This window comes from Staurois parvus, unplaced genomic scaffold, assembly GCF_062004578.1.
Source record: "Staurois parvus isolate SC_StPar_1 unplaced genomic scaffold, SC_StPar_1.0 ptg000207l, whole genome shotgun sequence".
Lineage (NCBI taxonomy): Eukaryota > Metazoa > Chordata > Amphibia > Anura > Ranidae > Staurois > Staurois parvus.
Genome location: NW_028318003.1, coordinates 9,219,416 through 9,241,241, shown reverse-complemented (window position 1 = coordinate 9,241,241; position 21,826 = coordinate 9,219,416). Strand labels below are relative to the sequence as shown.

The 21,826-nt window shown below is 44.2% G+C and overlaps 2 protein-coding genes across 3 annotated transcripts in view; one reads left to right on the top strand and one right to left on the bottom strand.

Annotated features, from left to right (window-relative positions):
- The window catches only part of LOC149461278 (myosin-10-like), a 293,209-nt gene extending 288,516 nt beyond the window's left edge, over positions 1 to 4,693 (bottom strand). The window contains exon 1 of the mRNA XM_089678625.1: positions 4,456 to 4,693. The gene's annotated coding sequence lies outside the window, so the exon portion shown is untranslated. The remainder of the gene's footprint in view (positions 1 to 4,455) is intronic.
- Positions 4,381 to 21,826, top strand: part of MPV17L (MPV17 mitochondrial inner membrane protein like) — a 30,978-nt gene continuing 13,532 nt past the window's right edge. For both annotated transcript variants that reach the window (XM_089678633.1, XM_089678632.1), the window contains exon 1: positions 4,381 to 5,007. The gene's annotated coding sequence lies outside the window, so the exon portion shown is untranslated. The remainder of the gene's footprint in view (positions 5,008 to 21,826) is intronic.

The window sequence follows — 21,826 nt, the reverse complement described above, 5'->3', positions numbered from 1 at the left end:
CTCCCACGAATACCAATGATGGGACACTATTTCTCCCATTAATACCAATGATGGGACACTATTCCTCCCACTAATACCAATGATGGGACATTATTCCTCCCACGAATACCAATGAAGGGACACTATTCCTCCCACTAATACTAATGAAGGGACACTATTCCTCCCACTAATACCAATGAAGGGACACTATTCCTCCCACTAATAATAATGATGGGGCACTATTCCTCCCACTAATACCAATGAAGGGACACTATCCTTCCCACGAATACCAATGATGGGACACTATTCCTTCCACTAATACCAATGATGGGACATTATTCCTCCCACGAATACCAATGATGGGACATTATTCCTCCCACAAATACCAATGATGGGACACTATTTCTCTAATTAATACCAATGATGGGACACTATTCCTCCCACTAATACCAATGATAGGACATTATTCCTCCCACGAATACCAATGATGGGACACTATTTCTCCCATTAATACCAATGATGGGACACTATTCCTCCCACTAATACCAATGATGGGACATTATTCCTCCCACGAATACCAATGAAGGGACACTATTCCTCCCACTAATACTAATGAAGGGACACTATTCCTCCCACTAATACCAATGAAGGGACGCTATTCCTCCCACTAATAATAATGATGGGGCACTATTCCTCCCACTAATACCAATGAAGGGACACTATCCTTCCCACTAATACTAATGATGGGACGCTATTCCTCCCACTAATAATAATGATGGGGCACTATTCCTCCCACTAATAATAATGATGGGGCACTATTCCTCTCACTAATATTGATGATTGGGCTCTATTCCGCTCACTAATACCTATGATAGGGCACTATTCCTCCTTCTATTGACCATAGGCACTACGTATTTTTTTTTTTTTCACTTCAACTGACGCTGGGGCATTTTCTACTCTCACTGGTCATTCTGGTCCCCCTAAAGTCTGAAGTACAGTAAACCAGCCCTTTGTTTCGATAGTTTGGAGACCCCTGTGCTAAAGGGAAAACTGTCTGATTTGGATACGTGTCCAACAACCATCTGATATTTACGTGTGGCTTAATTGCTAATAACTAGCAAATTGGGCTACTGGAGTTTCTGTAAGGTCATAGGTCCTTTGATGACCCCTCTCTTAACTCATCAGAGGGACCATGTGCCCTTTGTCCTTTGAGCTATTTAACTTATAGATTCCGTCCTGCACTGCTGGCAGCAGTTTTACAGCAAATTAATCAAACAAGTCCACAGATGACACTGCAGGTAAGAAACTGCTTGATATTTATTCATGTATAAGAAGGAGAACTATATCGGTTTATGATTAGTACTACCTACTGAGAGCAGTGCTATGAATGAACTGGATCACTACTATGATCTGTGCAGTGAGGATTTCAAGCAGTTTAGAAGTGCATCAGATTGGGTATGCTTGAAATTTACACTTTCTGAATGTTACCAGCTCTTAATACTATATACAGAGTACATATACCATCCACATGGGTGTGATGAGGACACAGATATTTTTACTAACCAAATATATTAGGCACTGGGAGAACATGCAATCTCCCGTTTGTGCATATAAATCTCAGTGTGCTATACTTGCTTTGTTCAGTGTTTTTCCTCACTACCCAGCATATGCTGTATCCAAAGCCAAAATATTTATTTTACTTTTGGATAGAGGGGTGTGTGTTTTGAACCCCTGTCAGGTTTTTATTGCTGTCTATGTCTTCCTTAGGGAGATAAGCTCTCTTGATTTTTCCTAGTGACCACTGTCATTAGGACAGAAAGTGAAAGAGAAACCAAAATTTCGATTACCACCAGAACAGGAAGAAAGGGGAAATCTTCCAGTTGGCACACTAAAGCTAGCATTACACATAGCCATAGACTAAATTATACTTCCATCCATGCTAGGATGCATTTCCCAATGCAGCTATTGCATTCTGACAGCCGGCTCCGCTTGCTATCAATGTATCCAAGCAGTGGCTGCATCTGATTGGATGCAGCTGCGTCACAGCCAACAATTTTCCACCTGGCTGCTCTGATTTTTTTTTAGTCGAGGGATGTTAGGAGGGAGGTGGCCAACAGGGCCACCCACTGAGCACATTTTGTGCATGACCAACCTTGTTCTGGTGACAACTAAAAGGGCTGCGATCAAAGCTGTAGGGATTTGTGGCTAAACGTCAGTATTAACTGTAGTAAAGAAATATTGGGTATCTGTGCTGGCTATGCTGTCTGGCAGGGTTGTGTACATTTAAGGAATACTAGTCTTTTGTAAGTTAAAACAATATATATATATATATATATATATATATATATATATATATATACACATTTATTTCCTCTGCACTGGCCTGGAGTTCAGCTTTAAAGGAGAAGTGGGGTCAGAGTTCTTTTGGCCCTACTTCTCCTATGGATCACAGGAGTGTAATTAGTTCTGCATTGCTGTATCCCAGCTGTCAGCTGTCATCACTGAGCCATTCCAGACTCTGGAGAGATCCTGACTTTAAAGTTGAGATCCACTCAGATTCCTGACCGGGAGCTTGCTCAGCCTCTCAGCAAGCCAATGAGAGCCAGGGCCAGATGCTCCCGCCCCTTGCACAGCCCAGTGCTCCAGTGAGAGCTTGCAGGGCAGAGCAGAGAACTTGCAACTGACAGTCACTGCTCTCTGCTCACTGAAGACCAAGAAGTGAGTGATCAGTGGTCTTTGATTGCTCAGTTCTCTGTCTTACCCTAGGTTCACAGCTAAGCATTTTCTGCAGCATTTTGCAGAAGAGCAGTACAGTCCATTTAACAGGATTTCCTATGGGACACATTCACAACTGTGACATTTTTGGAAAGGGGCAGGGACTTTTTTAAACGCAAAACGTTGCGTTTTTGGTTCTATAGACCTCAATGGAAACACTGCAGAAAGGCATGTATTGCGTTTTTGATGTTTTAAAGCTGCCAAGCAACAAGACAAATAAAAAAAGATTTAAAAAAAATGCAAAATGCATCAAAAACGCAAGTGCGAAAACGCAAAGAGCAATGCAGAAACGGCTCAAATGCAACCTGCAGAGGTGTGAACCTAGCCTTAGAGGCGGCGGGAGACAGATGCAGCATCCACCCTGCTGAGTATGACCATTTGTTTTTATATCTTCCCGCTCTAATCTTTTAAAGTGGATCTTCACCCTCCTGTAATATAAGGCTCATATTAATTCTCATGCATGGATATTTAATCTTTGGATATTTTAACTTTTTTCCCCTCAGTAAATACCTTTTTTATTTAATTTTCCCACCGCTTTCAGCTGCCCAGGCAAATGGCATCTTCAGGATGTCCTGTTGACTCCTGGGGATATCGGCATCATAAATCCCAGCAGCCTTCAGGCATCCTAAGCCCTGTGCTGAAATGAGCATGTAACCCCTGCAGTGCTGGGGGAGCCCGATGACAGTTCAGCTCTAACCCTTCCTGCTCAGCTCCAGCGTCCATTTAATAGGGTCTGTACACCCAAGAAGGATTGCCAATCATGTGATCACAGTGATTGGTTGTCACTACAGTCACATGATCGGGAGCTGTTCTGCCAGCTACCAATCCTGAATGGGGACTGAGAGCTGTCTTTGACAGCTCAGTCTCTGTGCTGGGAGTGCTCTCAGAGTAGAAACATCAATCACTTGCTGATGTAAAGCCCACCCTTTTGTACCACACATGGACAGCAACAGGTTAATTAACACGCATACTTCTATGAATTGGTGTTTTCAATTGCTGGACGTTTACCTGACTTATTTATTACAGGGATTTACATGCTGTGCATTGAAATCAGTCCCTGTCCTCATGGAGCTAACAATCCAATGTCCCTAAACACATCCCAGGACCAATTTAGAGACGAGCCACTTATCCTATCAGCAGGTCTCTGGAGTGTGGGAGGAAGCCCATACAAACTCCATGCAGATGGTGTCCTGTTTGGGATTTGAACTGAGGACCCAAGCGCTGCAAAAGGCAGGTGTGTTGATCACTAAACCCCAGTGATCTAATATTGTGACATGTCTTTAAGAGAAAAACGAGTTTGGCTGATTCTACACCGAGCTGAACTGGGTGACAACAGAAATACCCCAATCCAGGAGATCAGATGGGGGGGCACTCATTGGAGGGGTCTCCGGTCCATTAGGCTGTAGGGGGGGGGGGGGGGGGCAAAGTCATGATTCTGATCCTGATATGACAAGCAATTCCTGACAAGGCCTGGATACAGGATCCAATACCTGGTACACACAGCAGATCTGCCACCATCCCCAATCATTCCATCATCGGATCTGCCTGTCAGTGGGAGGTGTACATAGACAGCCCTCCTCTGTCACCTGCATGGAGGATGCCCAGTGCTCCCCATGCACACCCATCACATGTCCTGGCAGGGAGCTCTGACATCACAACAATGACAGATGACATCATCAGAGATTGCAGAGAAATGGTTACCTGATGACAGTGCCCGGGGTGGCTCGTGCCTCTGATGGAACTTTCCCGCAGTGATAGGACAATAGGAGAGGACAGACGGCTCTGCGGACAGGGGACCGGGAACTTGGGACCGACTACAGGACTCAGCACAGCATGACGTCACGGTCACTGCACTGATGCCGCCTCAATGCCCCACCGCCGGAGCGACCCCTGCCGGCCACACTGACACTTGTACGCAGAGGCCGAGGCTGCGGCTCCGTTACCAGGGAGCCATTGAGAAGCCGGCAGAGGGGCGGGGCTAATAGCCGGCCTCCGGACTGGCCAGTGGCAGAACGAAGGGCGAGTATTGTCAGATGACTGGCGTACTCAACGACCAATAGGAATGGAGAAAAGGTAACATAGGCTTGCGGCATGTGACAGGTGGTAAGAGTCTACCAAAGGAGGGAGGAGCTTGCGGGACTCCTCAAGGCTGGCACGGCGGAGGGAGGTTGGCAGAGAAGAGGGGCGGGTGGACACGGAGGCTGGTGGTGACCACATTACAGAACGCAACTCTCCGTACCAGCGAGCTCTGAGGTAAGTGCACGTCAGTCAGTGGAAGGCTCGGAGTGTGTCAGTGCAGAAATACCAGGGAGTAGTGCCACAGGGGAAGGGGCGCAAATGACCCGAAGCTGAATACATGGAGACCTTGCTTCCCGCCCACTTCCTGTATCTGCCAATGAAAAGACCCGATACGCGAAGGAGTACAGTGGGCCACGCCCCGTCTCAGCACTAGCCGGCGGATCTGGGAGCAGGTCAGGATTGGGTGGGCGTGGTATGGGAGCAGGGCAGTGCTTTTGTGGGTGTGGTTTGGAACACGCTGTGGCAGGACTGGCAGTGACTGCGGGATCACACAGTACACGTGTCCTGTTATTAGAGGGGACAGGTCAGGGTAGGTACAGTGTGCACTCACCTGCAAGAATCATAGTCCTTGTAATGGACTGGAAGGCTGTGTATACTTACACTGATCAGCCATAACATTATGACCACTGACAGGTAAAGTGAGTAACACTAATTATCTCATAACAATGGCAGATGAAAGTGAGAGGGATATATAAGGCAGCAAGTGAACATGTTGTCCCTGAAGTTGTGTTGAAAGCAGAAAAAACGAGCAAGTGTAAGGATCTGAGTGACACTGACAAGGACCAGATTCTAATGGCTGGGTGGCTGAGTCAGAGCAACTCCAAAGCTGCAACTCTTGTGGGATGTTCCTGGTCTGCAGTGGTCAGGACCCACCGAAAGCGGTCCATGGAAGGAGAACCAGCGATAAGGTCATGGACAGCCAAGGTTAAGAGATGCACATGGGACAGCCAAGGCCAAGAGGTGCACGTGGGGGAGCCAAGGCCAAGAGGTGCACGTGGGGCAACCAAGGCCAAGAGGTGCACGTGGGGGAGCCAAGGCCAAGAGGTGCACGTGGGGGAGCCAAGGCCAAGAGGTGCACGTGGGGCAGCCAAGGCCAAGAGGTGCACGTGGGGCAGCCAAGGCCAAGAGGTGCACGTGGGGCGGCCAAGAGGTGCACGTGGGGCGGCCAAGAGGTGCACGTGGGGCGGCCAAGAGGTGCACGTGGGGCAGCCAAGGCCAAGAGGTGCACGTGGGGCAGCCAAGGCCAAGAGGTGCACGTGGGGCAGCCAAGGCCAAGAGGTGCACGTGGGGCAGCCAAGGCCAAGAGGTGCACGTGGGGCAGCCAAGGCTAAGAGGTGCACGTGGGGCAGCCAAGGCTAAGAGGTGCACGTGGGGCAGCCAAGGCTAAGAGGTGCACGTGGGGCAGCCAAGGCTAAGAGGTGCACGTGGGGGAGCCAAGGCTGGCCTATGCAGTCAGGTCCAATAGGAGATCTACTGTACATCAAATTGATGAAAAGCTTAAAAGAGAAGTATTGGGTTAATTTATTCCCCCAATAAACTTAGCTAGGTGAATGCAGCATCGGTCTGATGCTTAATCTGTTCCCTGCCGGCTGTAAGTCTAGGTTCACACCTATGCGTTTTCCTTTGCGCTTTGCAGAAATGCACAGCAGTCCATTTAACATGATTTCCTATGGGACATGTTCACATCTCCGCGTTTTCACCTGGTGCGTTTTTGGAAAGGGTCAGGGACTTTTTTAAATGCAAAACGTTGCGTTTTTGGTTTTATAGATTTTAATGGAGACGCTGCAGAAATGCATGTAGTTCATTATTTATGCGTTTTAATCTGCCCAACAACAAATTGGAAAAAAATGCAAAAAGCCTGTGCCAATCCCTCCTCTGACAACTGCCGGTTCTCGGCATGTACTTTCCCTCACGCTGTGACAGCGTGAGGAAAGTGCAGCCGATAACCGGCAATTGCATTTCCCGGTGATCAGTGTGTCATTGGACATGGCTGATCACTTGGTAAAAGGCCGCTGTGATTGGGCTTTCACCATATCACGTGATCAGCTGTGTCCGCAGGACACAGCGATCACGGAGATCGCCTGATGCGCGCCCCCGGGGGCATGCAGGAGAGCGCATTCTGGGAGGATGCCATATGACGCCCTCCCAAAACTGGCAGGCCGCAGTGAAGCCGTCATTCAGCTATCTGCGGTCGGCAAGTGGTTAAGTGGGTGGTTATAATGTTATGGCTGACCAGTGTGTGTATATACAGTATATATATATGGCAAGGACTTCCAAGGACAGGAGTAGAGATAAAGGAGTTGTTTGTGGAAATATTTCAGAATTGTACGTGGTGGAGCTCTCAGGAAGATCACAGCTGGATCTGTCCCCATGCTGCTGGCTTAAAGGCACAGTCCATCTTTTGCAATAAATAAATAAATGTACACACATTGATTAATAGCAATATTTGCCTGCAAAGCATTGCAGCGGGAATCAGTGGGGTGGTGGGTGAAGTGCTCAGGCCCCTGCAGACTATTGCCCCACCCCAGGTCTGTACAGAGGTATGGACCTTTATTTTAGGGCCTGGAGGAAGGATCAATGGAGTATGAGTGCAGTAATATCACTATGATGTCCATAGAGATCTATGAGTCCCTCTGCCAATGGGACTCATCGTCTGTTCATTCACAGATCCTGTAAATGAATGAAGTGACGGAGCCACACAAAACCATGCCAAATTCAAAAATACACTGGATACTCCAGGAAATAAAAACCCTGGTTAGTAAGAGAGATGGAGTGGAGAGATGTGGGATGTGGCCATATTTCATGTTACACCCCAAATAGGATTATAACATGAAGGATGGTCAGAAAGGTTGACTTCGCTTTTAAATGCCACATACATGTTACAATCTTTATACAGTCTCCTTTACAGTGATCACAACTATGTAATCTAACAACCCATTTGAATCTGAAGTTTAGTGATTTAAAAGAAATGAGGGACCACCGTCATGGAACATTTAAAAGACGCAGAGTTGAGAATCTACATACTTACAATCCAGTGAGAGCACCAGACAGATGTCCAGGAGTCCAAGGTGATTTAATGAGCATTCTGCCGGGAACCAATTTTATCATTAAATTATCTTGGACTTCTGGAGGTTTCTTTGGAATTCTCATTGTCTTGTATGTACCGTATTTTTTGCTACATAAGACGCACCTGACCATAAGACGCGCCTAGGTTTTAGAGGAGAAAAATAAGAAAAAAAGTATTCTGAGCCAATGGACTGCAGACATAGTACAGGAAATGACCAGAGACTGCGGACACAGTACAGATGACCAGAGACTGCAGACATAGTACAGGAGATGACCAGAGACTGCGGACATATAATAGGGGATGACCAGAGACTGCAGACATAGTATAGGAGATGACCAGAGACTGTGGACATAGTACAGGAGATGACCAGAGACTGTGGACACAGTACAGGAGATGACCAGAGACTGCAGACACAGTACAGATGACCAGAGACTGCAGACATAGTACAGGAGATGACCAGAGACTGCAGACATATAATAGGGGATGACCAGAGACTGCGGACACAGTACAGGGGATGACCAAGAGACTGCAGACAGTACAGGGGGTGATCAAGAGACTGCAGACAGTACAGGGGGTGATCAAGAGACTGCAGACAGTACAGGGGATGCTCAAGAGACTGCAGACAGTACAGGGTATGATCAAGAGACTGCAGATAGTACAGGGGATGATCAAGAGACTGCAGATAGTACAGGGGATGATCAAGAGACTGCAGATAGTACAGGGGATGATCAAGAGACTGCAGATAGTACAGGGGATGATCAAGAGACTGCAGACAGTACAGGGGATGATCAAGAGACTGCAGACAGTACATGGGATGATCAAGAGACTGCAGACAGTACATGGGATGACCAAGAGACTGCAGACAGTACAAGAGATGATCAAGAGACTGCAGACAGTACAGGGGATGATCAAGAGACTGCAGACAGTACAGGGGATGATCAAGAGACTGCGGACCTTTGGGGAGGGAGGGGGAGTGGGTACCTGAATTTGACAGGTACCCGCTTCCACTTCCGCTGAGTTGTCCTCCCTTTAGTGTGGGCACCTGGCTGTGACAGTTGGGTGCCCACTGCGCATGCATGAGAAGCGCTGTGCATTGTGAATGGCCTGGAGTTGTCTGGGACCTGTCAGGCAGTGGGCACCCAGCTGTCACAGATGCCCACGCGGGAAGATGCTCCATAAGACGCAATAACATTTTCCCCCATTTTGGGGGGGAAAAAAGTGCGGCTAATGGAGCGAAAAATACGGTAAGTGGATTCTCAACAATATAAACTTGACAGGGGTTTTAGCATTTCACACTCTACCCAAAATAAAAAAAAACAATGTTACATACCCTTTAATATAATTTTATTTCTGTTTCCGTCTATGGCACCTTTAATTTTCCAGAACTGTCCAACAACTTTAAAACCTAACTCCATGTTTAAAGTACACTGCTCAAAAAGATTAAAGGAACACTTTTAACCAGAGTATAGCATCTATATAGGATATTGATCTGGTCAGTTAAGTAGCAGAGGGGGTTGTTAATTAGTTTCAGCTGCTTTGGTGTTAATGAAATGAGCAACAGGTGCACTAGATGGGCAACAATGAGACGATCCCCAAAACAGGAATGGTTTTACAGGTGGAGGCCACTGACTTTTTTTTCCCTACTCATCTTCTCTTTTCTTTTTCACTAGTTTTGTATTTGGCTAGGATCAGTTTAACTATTGGTAGCATGAGGCAATACCTGGACCCTACAGAGGTTGCACAGGCAGTCCAACTCCTCCAGAAGGTTTGCTGCATCTGCCAGCACAGTCAAGAGCATGGAGGAGATTTCAGGAGACAGGCAGTTACTCTAGGTCTAGGAGAGCTGAACAGGGCTGTAGAAGGTCCTTAACCCGTCAACAGGACCAGTATCTGCTTCTTTGTGCAAGGAGGAACAGGATGAGCACTGCCGGAGCCCTATGACCTCCAGCAGACCACTGGTGTGAATGTGTCTGACCAAACAATCAGAAACAGACCTCATGAGGGTGGCCTGAGGGCCCGACATCCTCTAGTGGGCCCTGTGCTCACTGCCCAGTACTGTAGAACTCGATTGGCATTTGCCATTGAACACCAGAATTAGCAAGTCCACCACTGGCTCCCTGTGCTTTTCACAGATGAGAGCAGGTTCACCCTGAGCATGTGACAGACATGAAAGGGTCTGGAGAAGCCATGGAGAACGTTATGCTGCCTGCAACATCGTTCAGCATGATCGTTTTGGTGGTGGGTCAGTGATGATCTGGGGAGGCATATCCATGGAGGGATGCACAGACCTCTACAGGCTAGACTGCCATTGGGTATCGGGATGAAAACCTTGGAGCCATTGTCAGACCCTACGCTGGTGCAGTGGGTCCTGGGTTCTTCCTAGTGCACGACAATGCTCGGCCTCTTGTGGCGAGAGTATTCAGGCAGTTCCTGGAGGATGAAGGAATTGATACCATTGAATATCCCCCACACTCGCCTGACCTAAATCCAATAGAACACCTCTGAGATATCAAGTTTCAGTCCATCAGATGACGCCAGGTTGCACCTCAGACTGTTCATGATCTCAGTGATGTCTTGGTCCAGATCTGGGAGGAAATACCCCGATGTCAGGCATGCATACAAGCACGTGGGGGCCATGCAAAATGCTGAGTACCATTTTGAGTTGCTGCAATGACATTTTTGCAAAATGGATTAGCCTGCTGCATAATTTTTTCACTTTGATTTTCAGAGTGTCTTTGAATTCAGTCCTCTGTAGGTTGACAGTTTTCATTTCCATCCAACAATGGGTCATCCTTACGTTCCTAACACATTACCCAGTCCATGTCAGTATAGATATCCAGCATGATATTTTTCCCCATTGAGATCTGATGTGTTTTCAAAGTGTTCCTTTAATTTTTTGAGCAGTGTAGTTGTGAACATAGACACTTCCTAATACAGTTAAAGCTATGCAGGTATCATAACTACTTTTCCTTAGTGGGGTTACAGGAAATTGTGCAGACACACAGCATGCCTATATTCCATTGTCTGGTCACTCAGAGGCAGGGGATTGGAAGGGGGCTTGTGCCAGAGGCAGGCTGGGATTGGGAGAGGGCGTGTGCCAGAGGGAGGCTGGGATTGGGAGGGGGCGTGTGCCAGGGGGGAGGCTGGGATTGGAAGGGGGACGTGTGCCAGAGGGAGGCTGAGATTGGGAGGGGGCGTGTGCCAGAGGGAGGCTGAGATTGGAAGGGGGCTTGTGCCAGAGGCAGGCTGGGATTGGGAGAGGGCGTGTGCCAGAGGCAGGCTGGGATTGGGAGAGGGCGTGTGCCAGAGGGAGGCTGGGATTGGGAGGGGGCGTGTGCCAGAGGGAGGCTGGGATTGGGAGGGGGCGTGTGCCAGAGGGAGGCTGAGATTGGAAGGTTGACGTGTGCCAGAGGGAGGCTGGGATTGGGAGGGGGCGTGTGCCAGAGGGAGGCTGAGATTGGAAGGGGGACGTGTGCCGAAGGGAGGCTGGGATTGGGAGGGGGCGTGTGCCAGAGGGAGGCTGAGATTGGAAGGGGGACGTGTGCCGGAGGGAGGCTCCAATTGCACAGAGCCGGTAAGTATGGCTTGTTTGGTATGAAAAAAAAAAAAATACATTTAGATCACTTTAATATTTTCAAAAGTTACAATAAAAATACAGCAACTAGTACGCAGGATCTTGCTGGCAGAAGTTGTCAGCAGGGTCCGGCGTAAAAGGTTCTGTACACAATTGTAATGTTTGAGCAATGCTTACATGTGTACAGTGGTAATTCAGCCCATTGGTTCCTAGGATGCAGGCAGCTATTGCTGCCTAACAACCTCTGTCTCTGGGATGTAAGTGGCTATTTTGCCCTGCATCCAACATTGCTAGGATGCAGGCGGCTCTGGTACTCCAATAGAGTATTTTTGTGCTGTAAAACAATCCAGTTCATATGCAGATGTCAATTCCATGTCAGATGCAGATTTTTAAATTTCCTTTTGCAGATCAAAACACAGCTCAAGTTTTCTAAGCTTTGGGCCCATAGAAAACAATACACTTGTATTCAGATTCCCAAAAGGTTAACTGATTTTAAACGCTGCATGTTTTGCGGCCGCTTGCATGAGCCCTTACAGTTAAATCCCATGATTTGGCATGGCAGTGTCCTAGTGGTTCTACCTGAACATGTCACCAAATATTCTGTAAGAAAACAACCATGGAAATTCCTGAATCTCCCAGTTTATAAATCTACAGATAATTACACTTCAACAATTTCTCGTTCCTGTCATAACAAGCCATCAACAAGCTTTTCATGGATTAGCAGTCAATGTAATTCATAGAGCGGGTAGGAGTGGGATTGTTATTACACATCCTTTGAAGTTCTGAAATCGGCTTCTATCTCTGATCTCGGTTATGGACAGGTTGCTTTGCAGGGAACAAATCTTGTTTGTTTTTGGGTGTGTCATCTAGTAGGTAAACTTCTGTGTTTATTGATTCTTCTTATTTGTGTGTAATATGCTAAAACCAATATTTACAAAAGCAGGTTCTCAGTGTGAAATGATTAAATGATCTGGAACAGACATACTCCTTGACATTCATTACCAATGTAGCATAAATCCATCTTCTGGAGAGAGTGTATAAAGTGTGTGTACCCACTGTATATAAATAAAATCAGGAGAGAGATGGTGCAGCAACCTTGTGTGTTATAAATATATAGGTGAGAAAGATTCAGGCAATGCACTCCTATACCTTCCAAATTTCTGAAATGATCTCCTAGATTGTAAGCTCGAAAGAGTAGGGCCCTCTTACCCCTCGTACGTTGTTTGTTATTGTTGTACTGTGCCATGTATTGCCCCCCTATATTGTACAGCGCTGAGCAAACCCTTTGGCGTATATAAACTCGATGTAATAATAATAATGAGGGACACAGTGTGTGGGCAAAGAACACGTCCCTGTCACTGTTGCGATTACAAGACCATAGGGCCTCTTACACACTGCTACTTGAAAATGTAGCATTTCTAGGCATACAGGAGTTGCATTTTATCTTTACCTATGTGTATCGCAATCGACGGTTTCATGCATAGGTGCCCCAGGGCGTGCTTTTATGTTTGTATGTGTGTATAGTTGGGGGTGGGGGCCTCAATATTTTTTTTTGGGGGGGGGTGGTTGGGATTGTATGTCCTTGGGTGTAACTTTCATTTTTTACAATAATAAAAAACAAAACCAATTTCTACTTTTCATCACATAGGGGACAAAGTCCCCTATGTGATGATTTTTGATGACAGGTTGTCTTTGAGACATCCAAGGATCCACTCTGATCCACTGAATGTAATATGGTGCACATCGCACCGTATTACATTCTTTCCCGGGGATTGCATTACAATCTCTCAACGGAGACCCGGAAGTGACATCGCAATGTCGCAAGAAGGGGAGCATACTTGTCTCCTCCCTTCCCTCTAGCCGAGGCCTGCAGTGCTGGCGCCAAATGCTTCCACCTGACCGGTGAGCTTGTCCGCAGCAGGGCTACAGGTAGGTAAAAACTACCTGCCCGGCGCCCAGAACTATATGTCCAGGGCATCGGGCGATAGGAATCCAACATCCCTGAACAGTGTGCAAGTACCCTTAAAGCGACTGTTCAGTATGGAAACAATAATAAGTCAACAGCTGTAGCTGTAGCTGTACCTTCAGAGCTGTGTGCCATAAAAGGTGACTCCCGTGCACATGGCCATTCAAGCCGCCAGAGCCTGTAGACCCAGAATATAGACTGGGTGAGATTGGAAGCCCTGTCAGTGGTGACAGCAGATCGCCAGAGGACTTCGTTTTAAGGTAAGTTTCACATGTGCCAGTATGCGTTGCATACTAGCACATTATGACATTGCCTTGCAGGGGAAAAGGTTTTTTTTTTTTTTTAATTATCGGGTTTACTACCGCTTTAAAAGGACTAAGGTTGGTGTGCACCAACAGTGAGTCCTAATCCAGGAGGACCAGCTCCTGGATGGTATGGCAGCATCCTTGTTGCTGAGTTGCGAACTCTTCAAGTGGGAAGGCAACAAATTTGAGGTGTGCTGTAACCTGTCGGAGGTATTCCCCCTTTGCCAAGCTAATAGGAAGTGTAGTGAAAACCGTCTACAATAGTTGGGGGAAAGGGGGCATTGTGGTTATATTCATATGATCAAAAATAACTTGCAAAGTTATAAATACATACAAAAAACAAATGAATAAAACATCTCCAAAAACAGTGTTTTACCGTGTAGATAGTGTGTACCATCCCTATAGGGCTGGTTCACACCAGATGCAGTCCACTGTGTTTTTAATCTACATCAGAAATGCATGAACAGTGGTTTCCATGCATTCCAATGGCCCTAGTTAACCAGTGCAGTGCATTCCAGTACAGTCAACAAAAGTAGAACATGTTGCAATTTTTTCTGTATGCGGCAAAATGCATGGGAAGACACACCGGAATGCACTACAACACATGCAAAATCACCAGAACTGCACTAGAATGCACATTTCCTAAATTTTGATGAAGAAAAAAAAGGGGGAAAAAACGCATAAAAAAGCACTAGAAAACATTAAAAAACATGTAAACACTCATGCAGAAATGCATTTGTAACTCAGAAATTGTGGCGTGAACTGGCAATGTAGAACTAAGTCTGGCCATACACTATACAATTTTCTTTAGAAAATTGCTTTAGATTTACCAAAAACCATATAATATGAGGTTACACCTAAACAACACTTTCAGTTGTATCCAATTAGGCGGCCCTTGCACTACACAGTTGAAGGTAAATCTAAAGAAAATTGGGCAGAAATTGGACAGAAAATTGTATAGTGTATGGCCAGCCTATGTGTGAGCACGATTTTAGAAAAAAATAAATAAATGTTTTCGCTGGGCATAGAAAGATTTTATAGAAGTGTATCTACAAGTAGAAGATAGCTACAGATTTTATGGATTGATGTTCTTAAGCAGTACGGAGAGTTCCCTTTGGTTTTATCACCATCTAGTGGATAATTGTGAATGTTCCCCCTTTTATTAAAACAGATACATTGCCTCATTGCCAATGAATGACTGTATGGTCTACACCAGGCTTGTCCAACCTGTGGCCCACAAGCAGCATGCGGCCAAAGATGGCTATGGATGCGGCCCAAAGAAAAATATCCCACTGTTTACAATCATGCCTTATTAATGTGATCAGTTTTCAGCACCTACTGTACATTTGTGAGCATCTATTCTCAAGGATGAAGCAGACAAAGGGTAAAATAACCAAAATCTCTGATGAGCACCGTGAGAATTCATTGATTGTTACTACATCCATTGAACCAGATCTTGATGCGTTAGTTTATCAAAAACATTGTCAAATATCACACTAGTTTTATGTTGTTTTCTTTTACTTTTCTAATAAAAAATATTTTAAAAAAATTAAGTTTTATTACTCAGGTATATTGTCTGCATCAGTGATCATTAAGTTGTGATCTGCTCGACTTTTTCTGCTCATCAGCTATCCTTATTGTTAGTGTATTTTATGTGTGGCCCAAGACAATTCCTCTTCTTCCATTGTGGCCTGAGGAAAGTCTAAAGGTTGGACACCCTTGGTCTACTCAGTCATTTTTTTTATAAAACTATATAGGTACTGTATATGTTTTTCCCCATACTAGTCATGTTCTATATAGTTTGTATAGTATTATCTTTTGTCTAACTAGGTTTTTTTCATTTAAATTATAAATAACGTATAATTTTTTTTTAGTTTTGGATAGAGTAGAGAGGGATTAGAACACCTGTATGGTTTTCATTGCTGTCTGTGCCCCCATTAGGAAGATTCATCCTCACCGTTTGTCCTGTTTATCGTCATCACCAAGAGTGACAGTGAAAGAAAATCCCAAATTTTGAGTGGTCACCAGGATAGGAATAGTGGAGAAATCTTCCAATAGAGAAACTAGTTCTGGTGACAACCAGGAATACCCTTACTTTGGAGGGATTTCCATTCACTTCTTGTTTCGGGGCTATGGGAAGTGAAGGGAAATCTCCTCTATGGGACACTGATGGCCCAAAAAGAAAAAACTGAAAAAAGGTTATAACCCTCTCTTACTCCAAAATAAAGAAAGTGTTGCCTTTAGTTCTACATTAACTAGCCTTTTTTTTATCTATAGCCGTTATATTGCATTAATATTTTATATACTATATATATAATTATTATTATTTCTATTATACAGGATTTATATAGCGCCAAAAGTTTGCTCAGCGCTTTACAAAATAAAGGGAGACAATACAGCAACAATACAGTTCAATACAAGAGGGTTAAGAGGGCCCTGTTCCTTGGAGCTTCCATTATACAGTTGTGTTCAAAATAATAGCAGTCAGACATCACTAACCGGATCAATCACTGTTTTTGGTAGAAATGATATTTCTACATGGCAAATAATTTACTAGCAGGTGTAGTAGAGTAATAGAAATCCAACAGACCCAACCGTCATGACATGCATGCTGCTGATTCTGTGTAATTGAATCACTAATTGAAAGGGGCATGTTCAAAATAATAACAGTGTGGAGTTCTATCAGTGAGGTCATTCATTCTTTGAAAAACAGGTGGAAATTATTGCCCTTATTTAAGGAAGGAAGGCAGCAAATGTTGTACATGCTAGTTACAGTGCATTTCTCTCTGAAATTCTGAGGAAAATGGGTTGTTCCAGACATTGTTCAAAAGAACAGCGTACCTTGATTAAAAAGTTGATTGGAGAGGGGAAAACATATAAAAAAGTGCGTAAAATGATAGACTGCTCAGCTAAAATGATCGCAAATGCTTTAAAATGGCAACCAAAACCTGAAAGACGTGGAAGAAAGTGAAAAACTACCATTCAAATGGATAGAAGAATAGACAAAATGGCAAGGACTCAGCCAACAATCAGCTCCAGGAAGATCAAAGAAGGTGTAAAGTTACCTGTGAGTACTGTTACAATTAGAAGACGCCTATGTGAAGCCAAGCTATCTGCAAGAAGTCCCCGCAAAGTCCCACTGTTGAAAAAAAAGATGAGCTGAAGAGGTTACAATTTGCCAAAGAGCATATTGACTGGCCTAAAGAGAAATGGCGCAACATTTTGTGGACTGATGAAAGTAGGATTGTTCTTTTTGGGTCTAGTGGCCGGAGACAGTTTGTCAGACGAACCCCAAACACTGAATTCAAGCCACAGTACACTGTGAAGACAGTGAAGCATGGTTGCGCAAGCATCATGATATGGGGATGTTTCTCATACTACGGTGTTGGGCCTATTTATCGCATACCAGGGATCATGGATCAGTTTGAATACATCAGAATACTTGAAGAGGTCATGCTGCCTTATGCTGAACAGGAAATGCCCTTGAAATGGGTGTTCCAACAAGACAACGACCCCAAACACACCAGTAAACGTGCAACATCTTGGTTCCAGACCAACCAGATTGACGTTATGGAGTGGCCAGCCCAATCCCCGGATCTTAATCCAATAGAAAACTTGTGGGGTGACATCAAAAATGCCGTTTCTGAGGCAAAACCAAGAAATAGAGAAGAACTGTGGAATGTAGTCCAATCATCCTGGGCTGGAATACCTATTCACAGGTGCCAGAAGTTGGTTGACTCCATGCAACACAGATGTACAGCAGTTCTCAGAAACAGTGCGACTACAACTAAATATTCATTAACCTCCCTGGCGGTATGATTATTTACGATTTTTGGTGCTGAAAGCGGTACATTTTTTTGCATGGAAATATGTAGTTTTCTTATTGTAGGCTGTAATTTTTAGGAATAACTCACTGAAATCTGTCCGAACAAGAGTCTATTAAACATCCCGGGTATGATAAAATTTGAAACACAAAATCATAAATTATAATTTAATAAATAATCATAAAAATTATAATATAATAATAATAAATTTAATTCAATAATATAATCAAACCAAAAACATTGAAATTTGAAATATAGCGCATTGCTGAGCAAAGTTGCAAAATCGTTTTCAGTGTCTGATGACGAATTTCCCCACGAATCATCACTCAATTCTTCAAGTGGTTCTGATTTACTATCGCTGTTCTCTAGCTGTTCTAAAACCGCTTTTGACCTAAAGGGACGCTTTTTGGACGCCATGGACTTTTCTAAGTTTCCAGGCAGAAAGAACAATCAAAATGCAGACGGGACAGGACAGAGCACTAGGGACAAAATGTATGTGAAATGGGTTGAAACAGCAATGTTTTACTATGAAAAATCGTTTTGAAAAAAAATGAAATTTTTTTTAAATTTTCAAATTTCCCGCCGCCGGCGGCGCCTGTACGTCCCGACGTCACAGGGACCGGAACACAGGAGCCGGATGCCAGCATCGGCCGGAGGAGATGGCCGGGGACGCTGCAGGGGACACATCACGGGAGCAAAGGACAAGGTAAGTGCTGCAGGGACTCCCAGAGCAGCGCTGCATGGTAAGCCCGAGTGTAGCTCGGGGTTACCGCTTTTGGTACAGAAACTTTACCCCGAGCTACACTCGGGAATACCGTTAGGGAGGTTAAGTGATTCAAAGGAAAGCAAAATCTTCAAACATTTTTCAGTTTATATAGTGAATGTTTGAGTTTGTAAAGAAGAATACTAACACTGCTATTTTTTTGAACAGTCTAATATTCACTTTTCTTCAATTGTTTTAGAGGAACAACACAAATTTGATATCTTTTTCTTCATGTTTTGATTTGGAATGGAATGTGAAGTGTTCCCAATGCATTTGTGTGTATGGAAATAAAAGCTATTAGAAGGATTTTGAGCTTTATTCACTTTTTTCAACACACTGCTATTATTTTGAACACAACTGTGTGTACACACACACACACACACACACACACACACACACACGTATTTTAGTTTGTTTAGGTGAGTGTTACCCTCTGAAGAGCGATTCAAAGGGTGTCTGACAGGGGTGAGGAGGCATTATGCTGCCTCCTCACTGTTTGTTTTAACTCCTAAAAACCCGTACCACAGCACAGCAACCATGTAACCACATGATGCTGCCCACTTCAGGTGAATGGTTTGCATTCAGGGGGCAGTACAGCAATGGAGATGTTAATTTTTGCAGTGGCATGTGTACACCGCATCTGCTGACTTTGCAGCTCAAAGTGTTACTAAATCCACAACAGTAAAATCCATCTATGTATACAGTAAAGCATGCTTGTTATACTCACTGTGGAACCTATGGGGTTAATCCTCTGCATTGTGTAAAAAGGATGTTTGATCCTGTCTTCTCTGATTCTCCCCTTCTTCTACTGCCCCCAATCCATCTGCTGATACAACAGAGCCTTGAGGGCAAGCTGCACATGCTCTGTTTGGAGTGCATTCCTAGAGGGTTTTTTATCTTTGGAGAGTGCATTTGATCAGCACAGGGCCAATCAGGACTGTCCAGACAGAGGGTCAGGGGTTAGGCAGCCTGATAGGACAATCAGAAGAGAATGAAAACTCCTCCTTCAAGCTTTAACCAGTGCTCTGCTGGACACTGATAGAAGTCACAAGACTGCTCTAACTGCTGATGAGAAAAGGTATTTACCAGTTTATATTTACCAAAATAATTGCATTTCCATGTAGCGTTTACTGTGGGAGACCAGATATAGCGAATGCAAGGTCCTGGGTTTAGTAACACTTTAAGGGGGAACAGTTTGGGGATAATAAAACGTGGTTGAATTGTGTGTTTTTACCACCCACTAAACAGCAAGTGTAAATGCGGGCCTTAGGGGTTAGTTATATTTATGCACCTCCATTTTTTCAATGTAATCTATTATTCCACATTTTCAGCGTTTTAGCCAATATAGTATTTATTTCACTGAGACTGTGGTTTTTATATACTGTAAATATGTTTCATGGTTCTCAATTGTATTCATTTTATTTTATTTTTTTTAGTTTTTATTCATTTGTCTTTTGTACATACTTCTTAAGTTAAAATTTATTATGGCCAGTGAAATTAATTCACGCTCAAGCGTTAAATGTGCCTAGCGTTAGCATGTGTTTAGACACGTTTACAGGCATTGTTCATTTTTTCTGCCAAAACGCAACTGCTACTGAACACACTGGCAGTGGACTTTGTTTTCTGCCTGTAAACTCCTCCAAACACCTAGGAACAACTGAAAAACTATTGAGTATGCATGAGGCCTTAGAAATGCCTCCTAACCCCATATTTTAATAATATGGGATAAGAAAAGTGCTGGAAAGTGACATGATTTTAATAAAAAAGTACATATGGCAATCCTAGTGACATCAGAGCCAGTCAACATGGTATCAGAATGAGCACGAGAACATTTTCTTACGCTTCCCAACCCCTACTACCTGAGACAGTGAATTTTATTATATTACTCTATGTACACAAATGGTTCTTGAAGTGACAGAGTTGCCCTACTCTACTCTGGCCTACAGTGTCAGTGTTCACATTCATGTTCCTTTCTCCAGTAGGTCCTAAAAGCAGAACTTCATCCAAAAGTTCCACTTTTCTTCCTCATCGCCCCACCGCTATAGTGGGAATATATATTTTTTTGAGGAGAATGGATACCTTGTTTTGAGAAATACCCGTTGCCACTTCTGCTCCGATCGCCTAGGCTATGGAGTGGAAAACTGTGGCCCTCCAGCTGTTGCAGAACTACAAGTCCTATAATGTTTCTGCCTGTAGGAGTAACTGTCAGTCTTCCCATCATGCCTCTGTCTCTGGGAGTCATACTTGTCAGCCTTGCAATGCCTCATGGCCCCTGGCCTAGATGATCGGAGAGGAAGTTCAACCTTCTGGGACATGACACAGGTCCCAAGAGGCCATGGGTCTATTCACAAAGGTGCAGCGCAGTGGGGAGTCACCCGTGAAACCACAAGGAGTCACAGTTGGTTTCCCACAGTTATTGTGCCGATAGTGGGGACCCAAAAACTGGTGAAGAACCGGCCCAAGTGAGGATATCAGTGGATCAATGAATAGGTGAGCGTCTGTTTGTTTTTGTAGCTGCTGCCTTAATTTTTCTAAACATGTTTGGAGCAGTGGAATGTTTGATGGTGGACAGGGATATTGGATATGGTCTGCCATGACTTTTATTCCATTATAAACAAATTTAGCATTAAAGAGCATTTAGCCATCTAGGAGCTTTCAATAGGTTGTTCCTTTTAGTGGTGAGAAATATTTTAGAAGAACAACTCCAAAGCAGTACTGTACAGTATGATGTTTATTTACTAAAGCTGGAGAGTCCAAAATCAGACTCCCTTCTGCATAGAAACCAATCAGCTTCTAACCTCAGCTTGTTCAATGAAGCTTTGGCAATGAAACCTAGAAGCTGATTGGTTTCTATGCAGAAGGGAGTCTGATTTTGGACTCTCCAGCTTTAGTAAATAAACCCCTATATGTCTAAATGTCTAAGGTGCCCTTTAAAAACCTCATGGCAATTTTAGAGAAACAAACATTTCAGTCAAAGCTGTTAAATATTTTGAGGGTCCATATTGCTTTAAAAATAAAATCCAGCACTTGTGTTGTGGCTTCCTTTTCCACTTCTACGGCTCACTTCTGGCAAATGTGAGTCAAAAATATGGAATCCTTTACTTTGGTACCAATATGCAGGAAATTGCACTTCTGCCCTTCAACTTCTAGAGGATTCTGTGTGTTTACCAACTCTGTGATCTGTGCCACCAATAGGAAGAAACCTCATATTAGAGATGCTGGGGATACCATAATGTACATCTCACTTTTGGTTTGGTCACTGGAGAAGAAAGATTACAATCTCTCCATCAGGGACATGGACAGTAATAAAACTTTTTTTTGTAGAAGTGTGGGTAAGGATTAATAGCTATGTAAGGTTGCAAGGCAACGCAACATCAAAGAATACAAATTATGAGAAAGTGAAGCAAGTCACTGGCAGCATATTTTTGGTATAATGTCCTCGTTTACAGCACTTCTTATTTTTGTCCTTTGTAGTTGTGTGCTTGATCTTAAAT